This window comes from Schistocerca gregaria, chromosome 1 (assembly GCF_023897955.1).
Source record: "Schistocerca gregaria isolate iqSchGreg1 chromosome 1, iqSchGreg1.2, whole genome shotgun sequence".
NCBI classification, from domain to species: Eukaryota; Metazoa; Arthropoda; class Insecta; order Orthoptera; family Acrididae; genus Schistocerca; species Schistocerca gregaria.
In genome coordinates this window covers 878,402,487-878,419,660 of record NC_064920.1, presented here as the reverse complement: position 1 = coordinate 878,419,660, position 17,174 = coordinate 878,402,487, and the positions used below count along the sequence as shown (strand labels likewise).

The window sequence follows — 17,174 nt, the reverse complement described above, 5'->3', positions numbered from 1 at the left end:
AGGGGCTTTAAACATACCGGTCAACTTACTTATTTCCGGAACATTTACAGGAAAATTTGAACGCATTCGACGTCCCATCGTTCTATCAGGTCTTAATAAATTAGTCGAAATGTGACGAAAGTCAAACGTTAAAATAAGCGCCATGAAGAAGATGACCATAAAAGAATGACAGCCATAAAAGTAGAAGGACAACGTTGTAAAGCCTGCAAAAGGGACTTAAAGACGAACGGGAGTATTACGTAGCAATCGTGATGAGAAGAGGACGTAGTGAAAACAACCACAATAAAGGGCTGTAAATAAATAAGAATAATAGAAAAACGGTAAAGAGATGCAAAGCAATTAAACAGGTCTTGCCGGAACGGATCTGATGCATGTCGGTAAGAAACGCATACCTTAATCTGCGGAAGCCTATATTATACAATTTGCTCATATGAATTCTCTGTGATTTTCTCAAATCACTTCAGATGCACTCTGGTTTGGTAACTCCAGTCTAAACCCCAATCTGTAAAGATGACGGGAGATTAAACTATAATCTTTGCTTTCCAGAACCTGTAAACGGCTTTTAGTAAATATGAGCCCTATGTTTCTTGTTCGTGTGGCTCTATCTGATAACGGCTGCGAAATAGTCGCGTTCCCAATTATAGAAACAGCATTAATGTGTTATTTTAATTACACAGATCAATTTTCAGTGAGAACGCTTAGAAGCGTATTTATAGTTCGACCTTGCGGTCACCGTCAACCCGCCAGTCAGGGACCAACACTACAGCGGTTAACGTACGTAGGTAGCACATAAAGTACGGCGACCAACTACCGCAGGACAGAGCCACGTTGATGGTGGTTTAGCCGACTCAAAGCTGTTCGTGTCAAGCTTGCGTGGCTTCACACGGAGGTCCACGGAGACAGAGCAGGGAGGGACTGCTACCTGAAAAGGGATCGCCTGATCGCCCGAGGCAAGGTTATCGAAGGCGTCGCAGTCCACGTCGGAGGGACAGGGGTAGTTTGTCGCACGACACATCAAGTAATAACAATAATAATGACGGTGGGTCGAATTCCGAGTCAATCGAGCTGTGAAGCGTGGCGTGGTCTGCAAACTCAGGAGTCGACGAAATTTGAAAAGCACGGAACGACCACATGTCGTCAGACTTGTTTGGTGCTTTCTAAACTGCGACAAAGGAGCTCTCCAGATGGCGCAGGCAGCAGCCATTATATGTCACTAAGACATAAAAGAATATTGTGCAAGCCCCGAAAATAACTTTTCGACTATTTTTGAGAAAACTGTGCCGTGAAATATTAACATCTCCTTCATACACCAGAGTTCTGCCTCTCGACCACATTTGAAGTTGATTTGAATACAAACTCCTTTCATTTTCGAATGTCTTGTGAAGTGCTTTTGGAATGCAACGAGGTAGTATACCGCCAACACAGATAGTACATAAACACGAACTCAAAAAGCTGCTGACCCCCTTTTTTTCATAGCAGGCAGTGTAATACCAAATGGAATCTGCAGATCGGAAATTGTAACATCTAATTCACAAGGAACATATAGAAAAAATGTTACACACACAGGAGAAAGTTCGCGTGATAGATGCCATTGCTCAAGCCGACCAGTGGCATCTGACAAGGCCACATTAAACTTTACTGGAGGCTATCGTCACTGGAGGTCACCTCCTACGTTCCTGAATGAAACAGCAGAATGTTCCTGTATTTATATCTAATGCCGTCAGTCCAAAACGCCATAAGGTGGAAGCTGTCGGACTATGTAAAACCGTTCATTAAGGTGAATGAAATGTCTGTTTCCAGTCCCGCGTCCGCTAGATATATGTTTATGGACAGGTAGTTACTTTAGAGCTTTAAACACTGATTTATACCGCCGAGAAATAACTTTATTTGTGGGGTAAGGGATTAAAGTGCGTTTCTCGCTCAGCCGTTGCAAGTTTTAGGGTAAATCGTACTTTAATTTAGAGACGCATAGTTAGTACCTCTGACGCTTCATAATTTCATAGAATTGCCGGCCGCTGGTGGCCTAGCGGTTCTGGCGCTACAGTCTGAAACCGCGCGACCGCTACGGTCGCAGGTTCGAATCCTGCCTCGGGCATGGATGTGTGTGTTGTCTTTAGGTTAGTTAGGTTTAAGTAGTTCTAAGTTCTAGGGGACTTATGACCTCAGCAGTTGAGTCCCATAGTGCTCAGAGCCATTTGAACCATTTCATAGAATCAGTTCACTGCCGAGTGACGGAGTTATACCATGATTAGGAATTATTGATCGGGTTTAACCCCTCCCTGATGTTCCCGACGAACATTTACACACTACCGTCCACAATACATTTGTATTTTTCCTTCTATTGACCAAGCCAGCTACTTATCTGAAGTTCGTTCTTGTGATTTGTGATGATATGACTTCCTGGAACTTATCCAGTTGTCCTCTCCAAAGCCAACACGCTGCTGCTGCTGCTGCTGCTGCTTTATGGATCTTACATGACAGCAGCCGCCAACAGCGTTAATGAATTTGTTGGAAGGCATCGTGGAAAAACCCCACTAGGTAGACATACAAAACTTCTTTATTTCATTGCAGGACAAATTGTTTCAATCTTCTGTCATTATCAAGAACACAGTATAGGACAGTTACAGCACTAACTTTCAAGTGAACTCCATACAGTCATATCCAAATAACTGTCATTGTCAAATACCTCAGTAATTGGCTCGTGAGCTACAACTCCAACATACTCTACGAACTGTTGTGAAGCGCTTAGAAAAGAGTACATAGAACGTTAAGCACATATTACGCTCTCTTCTTGTTCCAATCGCGTATGGAGTGCGGGAAGAATGACTGTCCAAACGCCTCTGGGCATGCTGTAATTAGTGTAATTTTGTCTTCACGGTCCTTACGAAAGGCATGCGAGTGGACTGAATTATATCTCTAATTTCGTCTCGTAATACTGGTTCTCTGAACTTTGTTAATAGGCTTCCTTCGGATAATTTAATCTATCTTCAAGATTCTGTCAATTCCGGTTTTTGCATTGTTTCCATCACGCTCACCGAGAGTCAAAGAAACCTGTGACCATTCGTGACGCCCTTATTTATACATATTCCACAAACCCTATTAATACAGTTTGATATGACGATAAATCTTCTAGTTACATTTGTGTAATGTGAACATCAAAAAAATATACACTGCCTAAAAAGAGTAGAGCACGTAGAAAGGGTGTAGGAAACGAAATCTGTTTGAGGGGACACGTGGTGCTACTGCAGTGATTACAAAATCGATTCGAATTGACATAGAACTTGGCAATATGAATGTAGTTCTCAGCATAATGTTGCACCCTCTCTGGCCTGGATTCTATTGGGAAGGGTATATTTGTTCTGTCCTGGCTACACGTCAGATATGGGATGCCTAGGAAACCTGTTTCCTCGAATCGCTAACAACAATTCAAGCAAGTCGTATTAATAAAATTTATTACAAACGAAATAATTACTATACTTAATTTTGTGAGATACAGATGTGTCGCGAACGAAGGGTGACAGACAAATTTCTTCAGTATATACAGTTCGTAATACAAGATAAGTAATAGAGTTCTTAAGTCGTTGCTAAGCATGTGCCTATTCTTGATGCCACTGTGGAAGTCGTAGAACTGCTAGGTTTCAACTGGGCCGCGGCCAGGCGGCGCCGCGCTTATGTCCTCTTCGTGTCGCGGGAGCTGCCGTCGGGTTGTCGTCATAAAGAGGGGTCGGTCCGCTGCAATTGGCTGACGTCTCCTTCACAGCCCTCTCTGCTCTAACGTGCACGCCCGGTGTGTCGGCGCTTGACTTTACGCCGGAACAATCATAAAGCCGTTATATTCTCTCCTGAGGCAACCTGGACCCCAATATTGTAATTGGTCCTTAATATCCTGGATACTGGCATGTGGATGGAATTGACGTCCGAGATAATCCCTTGCACATTCTACCGGAAACAGATCTGAGGATCTTGCTGGCCAGGGAGTACGTCAACATCGCGCAGATAGTTCATAGAGACACATGCCATGCGTGTGGATGGTCACTGCCCTGTTGAAAACTGGCACCACGATACTGTCGCATGAGAGGTAACATGTGAGGAGGCAGAATGCCCGTGACGTACCGTTAGAGTTCCCTCAATCACTGCCAGCCTTGAGTTGAGTTGAATTCATATACGTTGGCTTCCCACACCATGAGGCCGGGAGTAACACCGCTGTGCCTCTCCAAAATAGTGAAAGATTGGGACTGCTCCCCAGATCCCTGCCACAGTAGCCGTCTGTGGTGATTCGGGGTAGAGCAGAACCGTGATTCAGCGCTGAACACAAGACGACGCTATTCATCAACTTCCCGCTCACGGCACTACTCTAATGGAAGCCGTTTGTGTTGTGGTGTTAACAGCAACCTCCGCATGTGACGGTAGTTCCCGAGTCCAGCTAGTGCTACTCTCCGCCCAATGGTGCAGGATCACATAATGGAGCAAGGAGACCACTTATTCTCCGATGGCAGGGCACAGATGTGAAGGGTTTACTATGCGATATTGGTGCCTAATACGGCGCTCCTCCCTTCTGGTGGTCACGCGAGGCCGACCGGAACCTTGACGACATCACGTTCCCACGCAGTCCAACATGGAGCCAGTTGCCGCATCTGAATGCCTTACAAATCTGTACTCTGCACGATTCGCCCATCTGGCCAAATGGAGATCCACGATTTACACTGATGGTACTGACAGCGGCCTGAGACTGTTTGCCGATGATGCTGTAGTCTACAGAAAAGTAGTATCACACGAAAGTTGTGAACAGATCAATGAGGATTTGGAGAAATGACTGGCAGTTATCTCTCAATATTAGTAAGTGTAAAGTACTGCGTGCAACAAGGCGAAAATCCCCATTTATGTACTAGTAAAAAATAAATGCCCAGTCTTTGAAAGCGGTAACGTCCGTCAAGTATCTGGGTGTGACTATTAGAAACGATCTCAAATGAAATGATCAGATTACACAAGTAACGGGTAAGGCGAACTCTAGATTGCGGTTTATTGGTAGAATCTTGAAGCGATGCAGTCCTTCAGCAAAGGAAAATGCTTACAATACGTTAGTTCGTCCAGTCTTAGAGCATTGTTCGTCTATATGGGACCATTAGAAGTTGGGACTCGTTCAAGAGACTGAAAAGGTGCAGAGAAGAGTGGCAAGATTCGTGACTGGCACATTTAGCCATCGCGAGAGAGTTGCAAATCTCATAGAAAGTTTGAAGTGGGACACAGTTGCAGATAGACGGCGCGCTAAACAGAAGGGGCCGCTCACTAAACTCCGAAATCCGATCTTCACCGAGGATGTAGAGTATATGTTATTACCATCAACTTTCAAATCGCGCAATCATCACCATTTAAAGATAAGGGAAATAAGAGCTCGTACTGAGGCGTTCACGGCCGCGGTCCTAGGCGCGCAGTCCGGAACCGCGCGACTGCTGCGGTCGCAGGTTCGAATCCTGCCTCGGGCATGGGTATGTGTCATGTCCTTAGGTTAGTTAGGTTTAAGTAGTTCTAGGTTCTAGGGGACTGATGACCACAGATGTTAAGTCTCATAGTGCTCACAGTCATTTGAACCATTTGAGGCGTTCAGACAGTCGTTTTTCCCTCGCGCGATCCGCGAGTGGAGCAGAGCGGGGGGGGGGGGGGGATATGACTTTGGCACGAATTGTGCCCTCCGCCGCACACCGCTCGGTGGCCATCGGAATATATATTTAGATGTAGAATGAGATCGTCCACAATGAGGTCCCTTTCAAACTCTGTCAAGACCTGACAACACTGTTTCAAATGGGTATGAGGCACTTCGGTGTCCTTCACAATGGTCACTCAACACCTGACACTATTCATGCTCATTATATACCGCAGCAGAGGTGATAAAAACACCAACAACACTAATGAACTCGACGATCATGTTTGCCGACGGCAGTGGTACTTTGTAATGTGCCACGGCATAAAGCCAGCGGTGTGATGGGCTGGTACGAGGAAGACACCGGCGAGTTCCAATTGATTTGCTAACACCTCGCCAGATCGAGCAAGTCTGGTATCTGATTAAGCGTGGCCTCTGAGCTCATCAACTTCTCCGCTGAATTTACAGATGCGGTGTCAGCTCACTCTGGCGAGCTATCAGAGCCTTATTGTTAGCTCACGTACTATTCAGTAGTGTTGCAGCACACTGATTCGTGTTATTTAACACTAATAGTTATTCAGACATGTTTGAATGATTGTTTGAAACGCAGTTAGTGATTTTTAATGCAAGTGTCTTTACTGTGCTCTCGATTATGACCAAGAAGGACGAAACGAGTTGTGATCCAACGGAATAAAGGGGTCGTATGTGAACAGAGGATGGTGTGTTTTCTTAAATGTCTTTCATTAGGTAGGTCATGTTGGTAATATTCTCGGTGCAAGTACGACCTGTAAGGACTTTGACGCACTGATAATGACACTGGACAGCTTAGGACTGTACGACCGTACCGCAGAGTGGACTCCGGACAAAAGTGGCGGCCACCGTGGGTAGACAGCCGTCGGCGGCGCATTCCGAGTGCGAAGCGGCGCGACTGCAGGGCCATCGCGCGCATCCGCCCGCACCCCGACGCGCCGCCAAGACTGATGGACGCATTTCTTACGCCTCAGCGGCGACAAATTGCTTCCCCAGCCAGGGCGGCGGCACTCCGCCGGCCGCGCCGAGTCCCACACGCCTGCCCCCAGCGGCTCGTATTTTCGGCCCCGAGGACGTGCCTAGGGGGTGGTCGCGCCCGGCTCACGGGCCAGCGCTGCCGCTGATGAGAAATTCTCAAAAGCGATTCACGGCTCCATAAATGTCGCATACCCTATCACTTAAAAATTTCTGACAGTCCTGAAAAAATGCCACTGGACGTACGCAAATTCAATAACGCCCGAATCTGCTTCACACGATATCTGAAGATATGTGAAATGTGTGGATTTATGAAAAAGAAGAAAACGAAATAAAACAGTTAATAGCTCCAGACACATAATTTTTAATTATACCCATGAAGCGTATCTAGAATTTGAACTTCTCCTTCAGGGAGACGTGTGGCGTAGGTTTCTCGACAGTTGTTAATATGTACATCTGTATTTCTGCTGTATGAAGCCAGTCCTTTGCTCAATGTGTCATTTTCAAGGTATTTCAGGCAATTAGCCTATAGCATAAGTGACTTTGTCGCACGAGAACAAACCTGAAAACGTGGGTACAAAAACTCGAAACACGTCATGAGCATTATTAAAACTGAATTCATTTCACACATTTTCCGTCTTAAAGCTCCTCGCTCTTTTGTATAGGTGCTACAGACATTTAAGACGATTGTATTGGCATATATAAGAGTCCATCTCCATCATCTGTAAAAAAGAGTTCAAAGTAATGGTGTCTCTCTCGCTTCTCGAACAGGTACACTATGTAATCAAAAGTATCCGGGCGTCCGGCTGAAAATAACTTTTAAGTTCGTGGCGCCCTCCGTCGGTAATGCTGGAATTCAATATGGTGTTGGCCCATCCTTAGCCTTGATGGCAGCTTCCATTCTCGCAGGTATACGTTCAATCAGGTTCTGGAAGGTTTCTTGGGGAATATCAGCCCATTCTTCACGGAGTGCTGCACTGGAAGAGAGGTATCGATGTCGGTCGGTGAGGCCTGACACGAAGTCGGCGTTCCAAAACCCCCCAAAGGGGTTCTATAGGATCAAGGTCATGACACTGTGCAGGCCAGTCCATTACAGGGATGTCATTGTGGAGTGACCACTCTACCACAGGCCGTGCATTATGAACAGGTGCTCGATCGTGTTGAAAGATGTAATCGCCATAACCAAATTGCTCTTCAGTGGGAAGAAAAAAAGGTGCTTAAAACATCATTGTAGGCCTGTGCTGTGATTGTGCCACGCAAAACAACAAGGGGTGCAAGCCCCCTCCGTGAAAAAAACGACTACACCATAACACCACCGCCTCAGAATTTTATTGTTGGCACTGCACACGCTGGCAGATGACGTTCACCGGGGATTCGCCATACCCACACCCTGCCATCGGATCACCCCATTGTGTAGCCTACCATGATTCGTCACTCCACACGACTTTTTTCCACTGTTCAGTTGTCCAATGTTTACGCTCCTTACACCAAGCGAGGCGTCGTTTGGCTTTTATCGGCGTCATGTGTGGCTTATGAGAAACTTCTCGATCATGAAATCCATGTTTCTCACCTCCCACCTAACTGTCACAGAACTTGTAGTGGATCCTGATGCAGTTTGGAATTACTTTGTGATGGTCTGGATAGATGCCTGCCCATCACACATTGCGACGCTCTTCAACTGTCGGCGGTCTCTGTCAGTCAACAGACGAGGTCGGCTTGTATACTATTGTGCTGTACGTGCCCCTTCAGGTTTCCACTTCACTATCACATCGGAAACAGTGGACCTATGGATGTCTGGGGATGTGGAAATCTCGCATATAGACGTATAGCACAAGTGACACCCAATCACCTGACGACGTTCAAAGTCCGTGAGTTCCGCGGAGCGCCCCATTCAGCTGTTTCACGATGTCTAATGACTATTGAGGTCGCTGATATGGAGTACCTGACAATAGGTGGCAACACAATGCAGTTAATATGTAAAAAGTATATTTTTGGGGATGTCCGGATACTTTTGATCATCGAGTGTATATATCATATATATTATTTCTAAAGTCAACATCCCTTTTTCTCAACAGATACTAATTATACAAGGATGAATGAGCTATCGTTAGGAGGATTTTTTAACCGGTTTGTGATACTGCGTATTGATTTAGCGCCAAAACTTAATATTTGTGGAAATTTTTAACATAAAAGAGACTTCATACCTATATTTCACGAAGCTAAGTTATTAACCACGAAAAAGAGACTCCCTTTCTATATTATCTTATTACAAGTATGACTTTATTTGTTTCTTAAGTACTTATTAACTGGATGATTGATATACAGCATCATCATGAAGAATAATTGTGTCCATCGCGGTAGTCCATTATCTCTGCTCATCGTACAAGCTGATTTTTCTAAACGTATGTACTTTCCGGAACGACCAACATGTATGCTGTTGTCGCCTTGAATTGTGATTTACCTATTCCAGCTACCGTCTAACGTGCGTACTATAATGGAAAATACTTGTCGAGTTAAAGATATAGGTTATGCGACCCTTCTTAGAGTCTCTGATCATTGTCCGTCGTACAAACAGGGACAAAAACATTTCGAATGCAAAACAGATTTTTATACATATGGAAATGTATGTACAAAGATGTATCATAAATTCATGTCTATTATTTCACGTCGTTCGGTTCATTTTTGAAGCTGTTTCCATTCTCACAATTATCTCTACCTAACGAATACACTTATTCCAAATACGTCGTTGTTTAAAACTATAAAAGTTTCTCGCGGATCCCCTGGTGCAAACTTAGATCACCTACATTGTAACGGAAAATTTACTCGTATGACATGTGAAAAGCGAATAACACGTTACATATGGAGTCTTTGCCTTTGATGAATGGTCTATCGACTGGAGTAGAAATAACTGTACTTTTGTGTTCCTCTCCACCTATCACTCTGCTTTATTTCCCAACCCTATCATACTAAACATTGAACGATAGCAAGACTAGGAGAAGTATCTCTGAGATAGTCACAAGTGGCTTCCACTCGTACGTCAGGAAATGCTACCGGAAGTGGCAGAATAAACACGCAGTGGAGGCTGCAGGTTTCTGATGGGCTCATTCATTAGGCACAACAGAACACCTGACGTAATACATTATCCTGACGAGCGCGGCTGACGGAAATACGAGGTTCTCCCAGGAGAAATTCTCCTGCGAGAAGTACCAGCCTTTCTCGGCACTGTCAGCCTTCGCTGTCTCGCGTGTATGGGGGTGTTCTATACACACAGTGAGATATTTAGTTCTGCACTTCATTCACAATTATTTCTTCCTTTAAGTCATTTAGGACGAATAGTAAAATTATTTATGTGGAAGACACCAGAGCTTCGAGGTACTTAGCTCTATAATACGTACCATTACTTCCTGTTTTGTTTAAATCTGTGATGTTTCTACCGTACTGAATCTTTTAAATATATGCTTCTTGGATCACGTTCAGTACTTTTACATAAATAAATTAATAATTTATTATCTGACAGTTTTGCAACAAGGAGTTCAATCCAAAATACGTTTACGGTGTGTACCAGGAAGAGTGGTCAATATTCAGTGATATGTCAGGAAACTTATGTGCACATATGCCCTATCCGAATGGTTTCCGAGATAGAACACATTTATAAAGAACACGATCGGAATCAGATTTGAACCCTGGCGGACTCCTCCCTTTGTGATTTCTCCCCAGCACAATTAAACGGCGATCAATATCGCCAGACCTTACACCATTAGATATTTGTTTATTGCTTTGGATGAAGTCTGATGTGTGCAAACGAAAGGTGAATGCACGAGGTGAACTGCTTGGTCGCATTATGTACGGCTGCTGGCCTCATTAACAAGTAAGAGTCACTCAGACAAGCAACAAAACATGTTCTCCCAAGAGCACTGAAGACGGGTGAGATATTCGAACTTTATTGTGAACCGCACATCGGCAGTAATGTGACGAGTACAATAATGCTAAGAGGCAAATGTGTTAAAAATACGTATTTTAATTGATATTTTGTAAAACGCATGTTGTACCTGTGTGTATGTGTAAACCTGATGATCTGAATAGGACAGTAAATAAATAATGATGTCCATTAAATGTGTTCCCTATGTTCTTTTTCGGAAACGGTATCAAGTTTTTTGCTTCAGTCGATTATTCCTGTCACATTCCTCATTACAGACCATTTTTCTTGTTACACCTTGAGTATGCGGTATCTTTTGAAACCTTTTGAAAAGAGTTAAGACAGGGGTTAACTATTTTGTTATCACTGATTTCACATTCTAACTTGTTTTCATTTGCATCCTAGGAACTGACCTAGTAGACAACTACTGCAGAAACTCATATTCGATTTTTTATTTGTCCGTGTTTTTATATGGATGTAGGTATTTTACAGAACAGTAGATCATTTGACATCTGCGTTGTACATTTACGTGAGAGTACATACGATCAGTGATCGTAACTCGTGAAAGATCATGGTGAAAATTCACTAATTCAGAATCCATTTTTATACTGCTGTGAAACGGTGCTAATCGATTAGGGTATGCGAGAGAGCATCCTTGGAGCTTGGAAAGCAGGACGTTAAAAATACTTAACACTACTGCGAAAATTTATGTCAGATGTTTTATATGTCGCTTTGTTTAGAACGTTATAGATATTTCATATAATCGCAGGTCATTTGCAAGGACGTGAAAGATTTTCACTTGAACATTCTTCCGGTAGGAATATTTGTTAACGACATAACGAATTCTAAACAACATTGCGAAATCGCACAGCTACTGCCGGATGCACGTGTGAAGCATAAATCGCGCAGTCCTTTGGCACGGCGTACAGATATGGCTCGACGTGGTACGAATTTCATCATTTTTATAGCAGGCGGCGTTTTCAAAGCATTGCAGTGTTTAAAGCGCTTTGTTTCTTTGTACAGATAATGTTGCTGTCTTTTTCCTTCGTTATATCCTTTATTCAGTAGTCCTGGTACCGTGCTCTGCAAAAAAGGAAAAGAGAATTCGCCGGTTCCTATTCAGGCAGCGTTTCTCAGTTTAACCGAATACCACAGCCACCTGAATTGTCTTTTGAGAAGTATGAAAAAAAAATTGGCGTTTAACATTAAACTTTGCTGTTAAGTGCAACACGGAAAAACCTGTCTGCTACAAGAGGTAAGAAAGGGAAAGTTACGTGTTAATAGATATTATTTCTTCTTTTATACGCCTTCACTATATTACACCCTCACTTTTAACCAACAGTTTTGAAACTGTAGGTAATCCAGTAGAACATTTTCTCTTCTGGAGAACAGTATCGAATCTGTATGACAAAAGATTTTCTATAGAAGACGTACACTTGTGTACATCAGATTCCTGTTCTGAATCCTAAATCGCTCGGCTGTATTCCTCAGATGCATCCTCCACGATCTGCAATTGCTCTTGACTACGTACAGTTTCAACTTTTACTGTCTTCGTCACTTTCGTATCTATTCGTACCAACAATAATAGGCACGGTACAGTTGACTAGTCGCGCGGGGTAACCGCGTGTTCTAGGGGGGCGTCTTGCACTGCCCGCGGAGTTCCCCCCGTCGTGTGTGTGTGTGTGTGTGTGTGTGTGTGTGTGTGTGTGTGTGTGTGTGTGTGTGTTTTGTCATTAGCGTACGTAAGAGAAAATGTGTGTTATTAAATGTGTTCAGTACATGTGGAAATTTTACTTACTGTCATGACAGATAGTGAATTATTTCCAAATATTTTACAGTTATTATTTTTAAAACTGTGCGAAACATTCCTACATTGATCCATCAGAACATTACGACCACTGCGCACGGCGAGAATGGATAGCACCCCGTTTCATTTCGTGCAATTAGCGCAGTAAGGAAAGTATATAAATGGAGCCCAGACGAATGGGGCATCATTCTGCTGAGGATACGGGCCGAAAATGAGGAAATCCAGTGACATATGCGGCTATGACAAAAAGCCCAGAATAATCGGCAACCAAACGTCAATTCTTTTCACATCGATATTAAATGATGAATTTATATAACGTCGTAAAAATAAATGTGCAACTACATTTAATATGATATATATTGATTAATAAATAGCTGAGTAATTAATTAATTAACAAAAGATATCCCACTACCTGTTATCTACGCTTTGTAAAAGTGTATTGTGATGTTGGCAGAGAACAGTCTTTCAGAAGCTGACAATATGGCTATACAACTCAAATATTTACGTGAAATTTTTTGTGCCTTTACGTAGGCAGTACCGACGATGTGATTCCAAACTTCTAGTGGATCTTGATTGAGCCCTGTAAGGTGATCTTTCATGTGGCAACTGTTACAGTTTACAAATTTTCTTTTCTTGTGCTACTTTGTAATGTTCAAAAAATGGTTCAAATGGCTCTAAGCACTATGGAACTTGTCATATGAGGTGATCAGTCCCCCTAGAACTCTGAACTACTTAAACCTAACTAACCTAAGGACATCACACATATCGATGCCCGTGGCAGGATTCGAACCTGCTACCGTAGCAGCCGCGTGGTTCCGGACTGAAACGCCTGCAATCGCTCTACCACAGCGGCCGGATTGTAATGTCCACTCCGTAAATCGAATAGAGTTAAATCAAACAGAGTTATAGTTTTCCGAATTGTATCAGTTTGTTACCAACACTGACACTAAGAAAGCCAGAACTGATTGAACGATGAAAGGCATTAGTTCATATTCAGTTACATTAACAGCAAATGTTTCTTCCTGGTTTATTCCAAAATATTACTGCCCCTCTTCCCACCCGCAACATCTTCCCACTCTACAGCCACGTCTGGTATGTCACATAAACGGGATGGGCAAAGATGTGGGAATACCAAAAGCACGGCGCATTACCATTCCTAATATAGAGCAAGGAAACCGTTGGAATTCAAAAGTTTCCAATAGTCTAGGAAAGGTTCTGCACACGACCAGCTGAGTGGAGCAAGGTAAGTAGGAATAATCCACACAAATTCTCAGCAACAGACGTGTTAGGATAGTACAAGTTCTGAAATTTTTTATTTTTATTTTTATTTTCGAGTTATCAGTCTTCTGGCTGGCTTGATGCGGCCCGACACGAATTCCTTTCCTTTGCCAACCTCTTTATCTCAGAGTAGCAGTTGCAACCTAGGTCATCAGTTATTTGCCAGACGTATTGCAAATTCTGTTCTCCTCTATAGTTTTTAATTCTCTGCACCTCCCTCTGCTACCATGGAAGTTATTCACTGATGTCTTAACAGACGTGCTACACTCAAGTAAATGCAAAGATGATGCTTCACATTGCTGCCTCCAAACGTATTCACATGCGGTCAGATGATACCTAACACTTCTCAGGTTATATCTGTATTACTTCTATGTGCTCTAGAATCTTGAAGACATTTGTTAGTCATGTTTACCCGCTTTAGACTGCCTTAACAGATAATAATAGTCTAACAAGTAAGGGAATATCTGGTAATTTTACACTGAAGCGCCAGAGAAACTGATATGAGCATGCGTATTCAGTAACAGAGATTTGTAAACAGGCAGAATACGGCGTTGCGGTCGGCAACGCCTATAGAAGACAAAAAGTGTCTGGCACAGTTGTTCGATCGGTTACTGCTGCTACAAAGGCTACAAAGATATAAGTGAGATTCAGTGTGGTGTAACAGTCGGTGCACGAGCGATGGGACAAAGCATCTCCGAGGCAGCAATGAATGGGGATTTCACGAGTGTACCGTGAATATCAGGAATCCGGTAAAACGTCAAATCGCTGACGTCGCTGCGTCCGGAAATAGATCCTGCAAGAACGAGAACAATAACGGTTGAAGAGAATCGTTCAGTGTGACAGAAGTGCAGTCCTTCGGCAAATTGCTACGGGTTTCAACGCTGAGAAATCAACAAGTGTCAGCGTGCGAATCATTCAAGGGTACATCATCCATATGGGCTTTCAGAGCCAAAGGCCCACTCGTGCACCCTTGATGGCTGCACGACACAAAGCTTTACGCCTCGCCTGGGCCCGTCAACACCGACATTGGACTGTCGATGGTGAGAAACAAGATCTCTCACTTTTGTCAAATTTTGGCCGTTCGTGTCATCTTTGAAAGTGGAGGGGAAGGGGCACGGAACCAGCCGCTGCCCATAGGCGCTTCAAGGGGAACGGTGTATCTCTACCTTGACTGATTTCACTGCTACCTCCAATTACCAAACTACTGTTAGATTGGTAAAGCTCGAGCTTGTTCTGGTTAACTCTCTAGTACTCCAGGGATCTTTCAAAATAGGCTCGTTCATTCTTCCAACCACTCAGAAGGATAATGCAGTAGGGCTGTGGATCAAGCAAGTGCAATTACGTAATAAATAAATACACTTTCCCGTTCATCCTTCCACAGGCTCGTCATCATAGCAAAGGATTACCATTTAGTGTGACTCGCGTGTTAATTACAAGCTCGGAAATTCAAAAATGGTTCAAATGGCTCTAACCACTCTGGGACTTACATCTGAGGTCATCAGTCCCTTAGACTTAGAACTATTTAAACCTAACTAACCTAATGACATTACACACATCCGTGCCCGAGGCAGGATTCGAACCTGCGACCGTAGCAGCAGTGCGTTTCCGGACTGAAGCGCCTATAACCGCTCGGCCACAGCGGCCGGCACGGAAATTCTAAATGACAAATGTTGTGAAAATGGAGTAACTGTACCCTTCCAGAGTTGTGATGCTGTCGCTGTGGAGCATGTTTTGAAAAATATTCGGGTAAATGACGGAAATGACTGATTTTGCTAACGAACAGGGTCTCTCTCTCTCTCTCTCTCTCTCTCTCTCTCTCTCTTTTTTTTTTTTTTAACATTGCAGTTTGATGTATTAACTGTAACAAGGCCTTTACGATGTAACGACATTAGAATATCGATGTTTAAACTGCCGACACTAATATTATGTAGATATCGATGATGATCGAACGTCGCCATCGTGAGTGCCGCAGGCGGCAGCAGGACGGCGAAGGCTCTCACTGCTGCCGGCCACGTGCTGCTGGCTCGCTGTCCACGTGCAGGCGGCGCGGCGGCCCGCTGCCCCAGTCATCGATCCCCGGCCCGCGGCGCGCGCCTCGCCTCCCAAGGAGGGCTCATAACGTACGGCGCGCCTGTTTGTTTGCGACCGTAGTTGACTCAAGTTTTACGGCGGCCGCCGGGCCCGCCCCGGGGTCTGAGTTTGTAACTCTCGGCGGCTGAGTGAGCAGCGCGAATCGATAGGCCGGCTGAGCCTCGCTGCAGCACTGGTGCTCCACGGGCACTCTCCGGCTGGTGGACAAAGGCAGCTGCCGCCGTGGAGCGCTTCTAAGGCATGTTCATTTCACAGGAGTGCCGGGGGACGCGGAAAACAGTGCAGTCGTCGTCGCAATGCGGAAACGGAACGATTTATCTGACGTCCAAAAAGCACACGATCATTGGTTTTCGGGCAAAGGGTGGGAGAATTTCCGACTCGGCTGAGTTTGTAACTAACCGAGTGCCGCCGCGGTTAAAGTAGACCGTGCATGGCAAAATGGCGCTCTCCAAAAAAGGCATCGATGCAACTGTGGGGCGCAATGGGCCACAGATGACACCGTTCAGCGAAAGTTACTGCGTATGGGCCTCCGCAGCAGGCGCCTGGTCCATGCACTCATGCTGGCTGCTGTGCATCGGCGACGAAGGCTGGAACTTTCACGTCAGTACCGCAACTGGACGTCCACTGAGTGGAGACAGGTGGATTTCTCAGCTGAATCACGCTTTATGCTCCATCGAACTGAAAGCTGACATCCTGCAACGACCATCGGAAGCGTCCAGGGCTGAAGAGGGAGAGTTATGGTCTGTAAAATGTTCTCCTGGCATTACCTGAGTGGTATTTTCATTCTGAGAGGAACAATGGATCAACACAAGTATCCATATATCCTTCGGGAACATGTCCACCTTTGCTTGCAGTGTGTTTTTCCTCGGCACCTTAGCATCGACCAGCAAGACAAGGCAACGCACGACAGAGCCCGCACTGCACTTGCATGGTTCGAAGAGCATCGGGATAGGCGGTACAACTCTGGCCACCAAACTCCCCGGAGTAAAACCCACTCGAAAATCTGTGGAACCTCCTCGGCCGTGAAACCTAGTGCAACTACCCACGGAACTGGAGTCGGCATGGTTCCACGTCACTGTCGGTACCTGCCAGAATTTTACTAACAAGGGAACTTCCCCATCGCACCCCCCCCCCCCCCCCCCTCAGATTTAGTTATAAGTTGGCACAGTGGATAGGCCTTGAAAAACTGAACACAGAGCAATCGAGAAAACAGGAAGAAGTTGTGTGGAACTATGAAAGAAAAAAGCAAAATATACAAACTGAGTAGTCCATGCGCAAGATAGGCAAATAGGCAACATCAAGGACAGTGTGAGCTCAGGAGCAGCGTGGTCCCGTGGTTAGCGTGAGCAGCTGCGGAACAAGAGGTCCTTGTTTCAAGTCTTCCCTCGAATGAATAGTTTAATTTTTTATTTTCAGACAATTATCAACACCGACACCGA

At 44.5% G+C, this 17,174-nt stretch overlaps 1 protein-coding gene across 7 annotated transcripts in view; it reads right to left on the bottom strand.

Moving 5' to 3' along the window:
• Window positions 1–17,174, bottom strand: part of LOC126273339 (SAM and SH3 domain-containing protein 1-like) — a 1,103,988-nt gene that overhangs the window by 455,110 nt on the left and 631,704 nt on the right. The gene's annotated exons all lie outside the window — the stretch shown is intronic.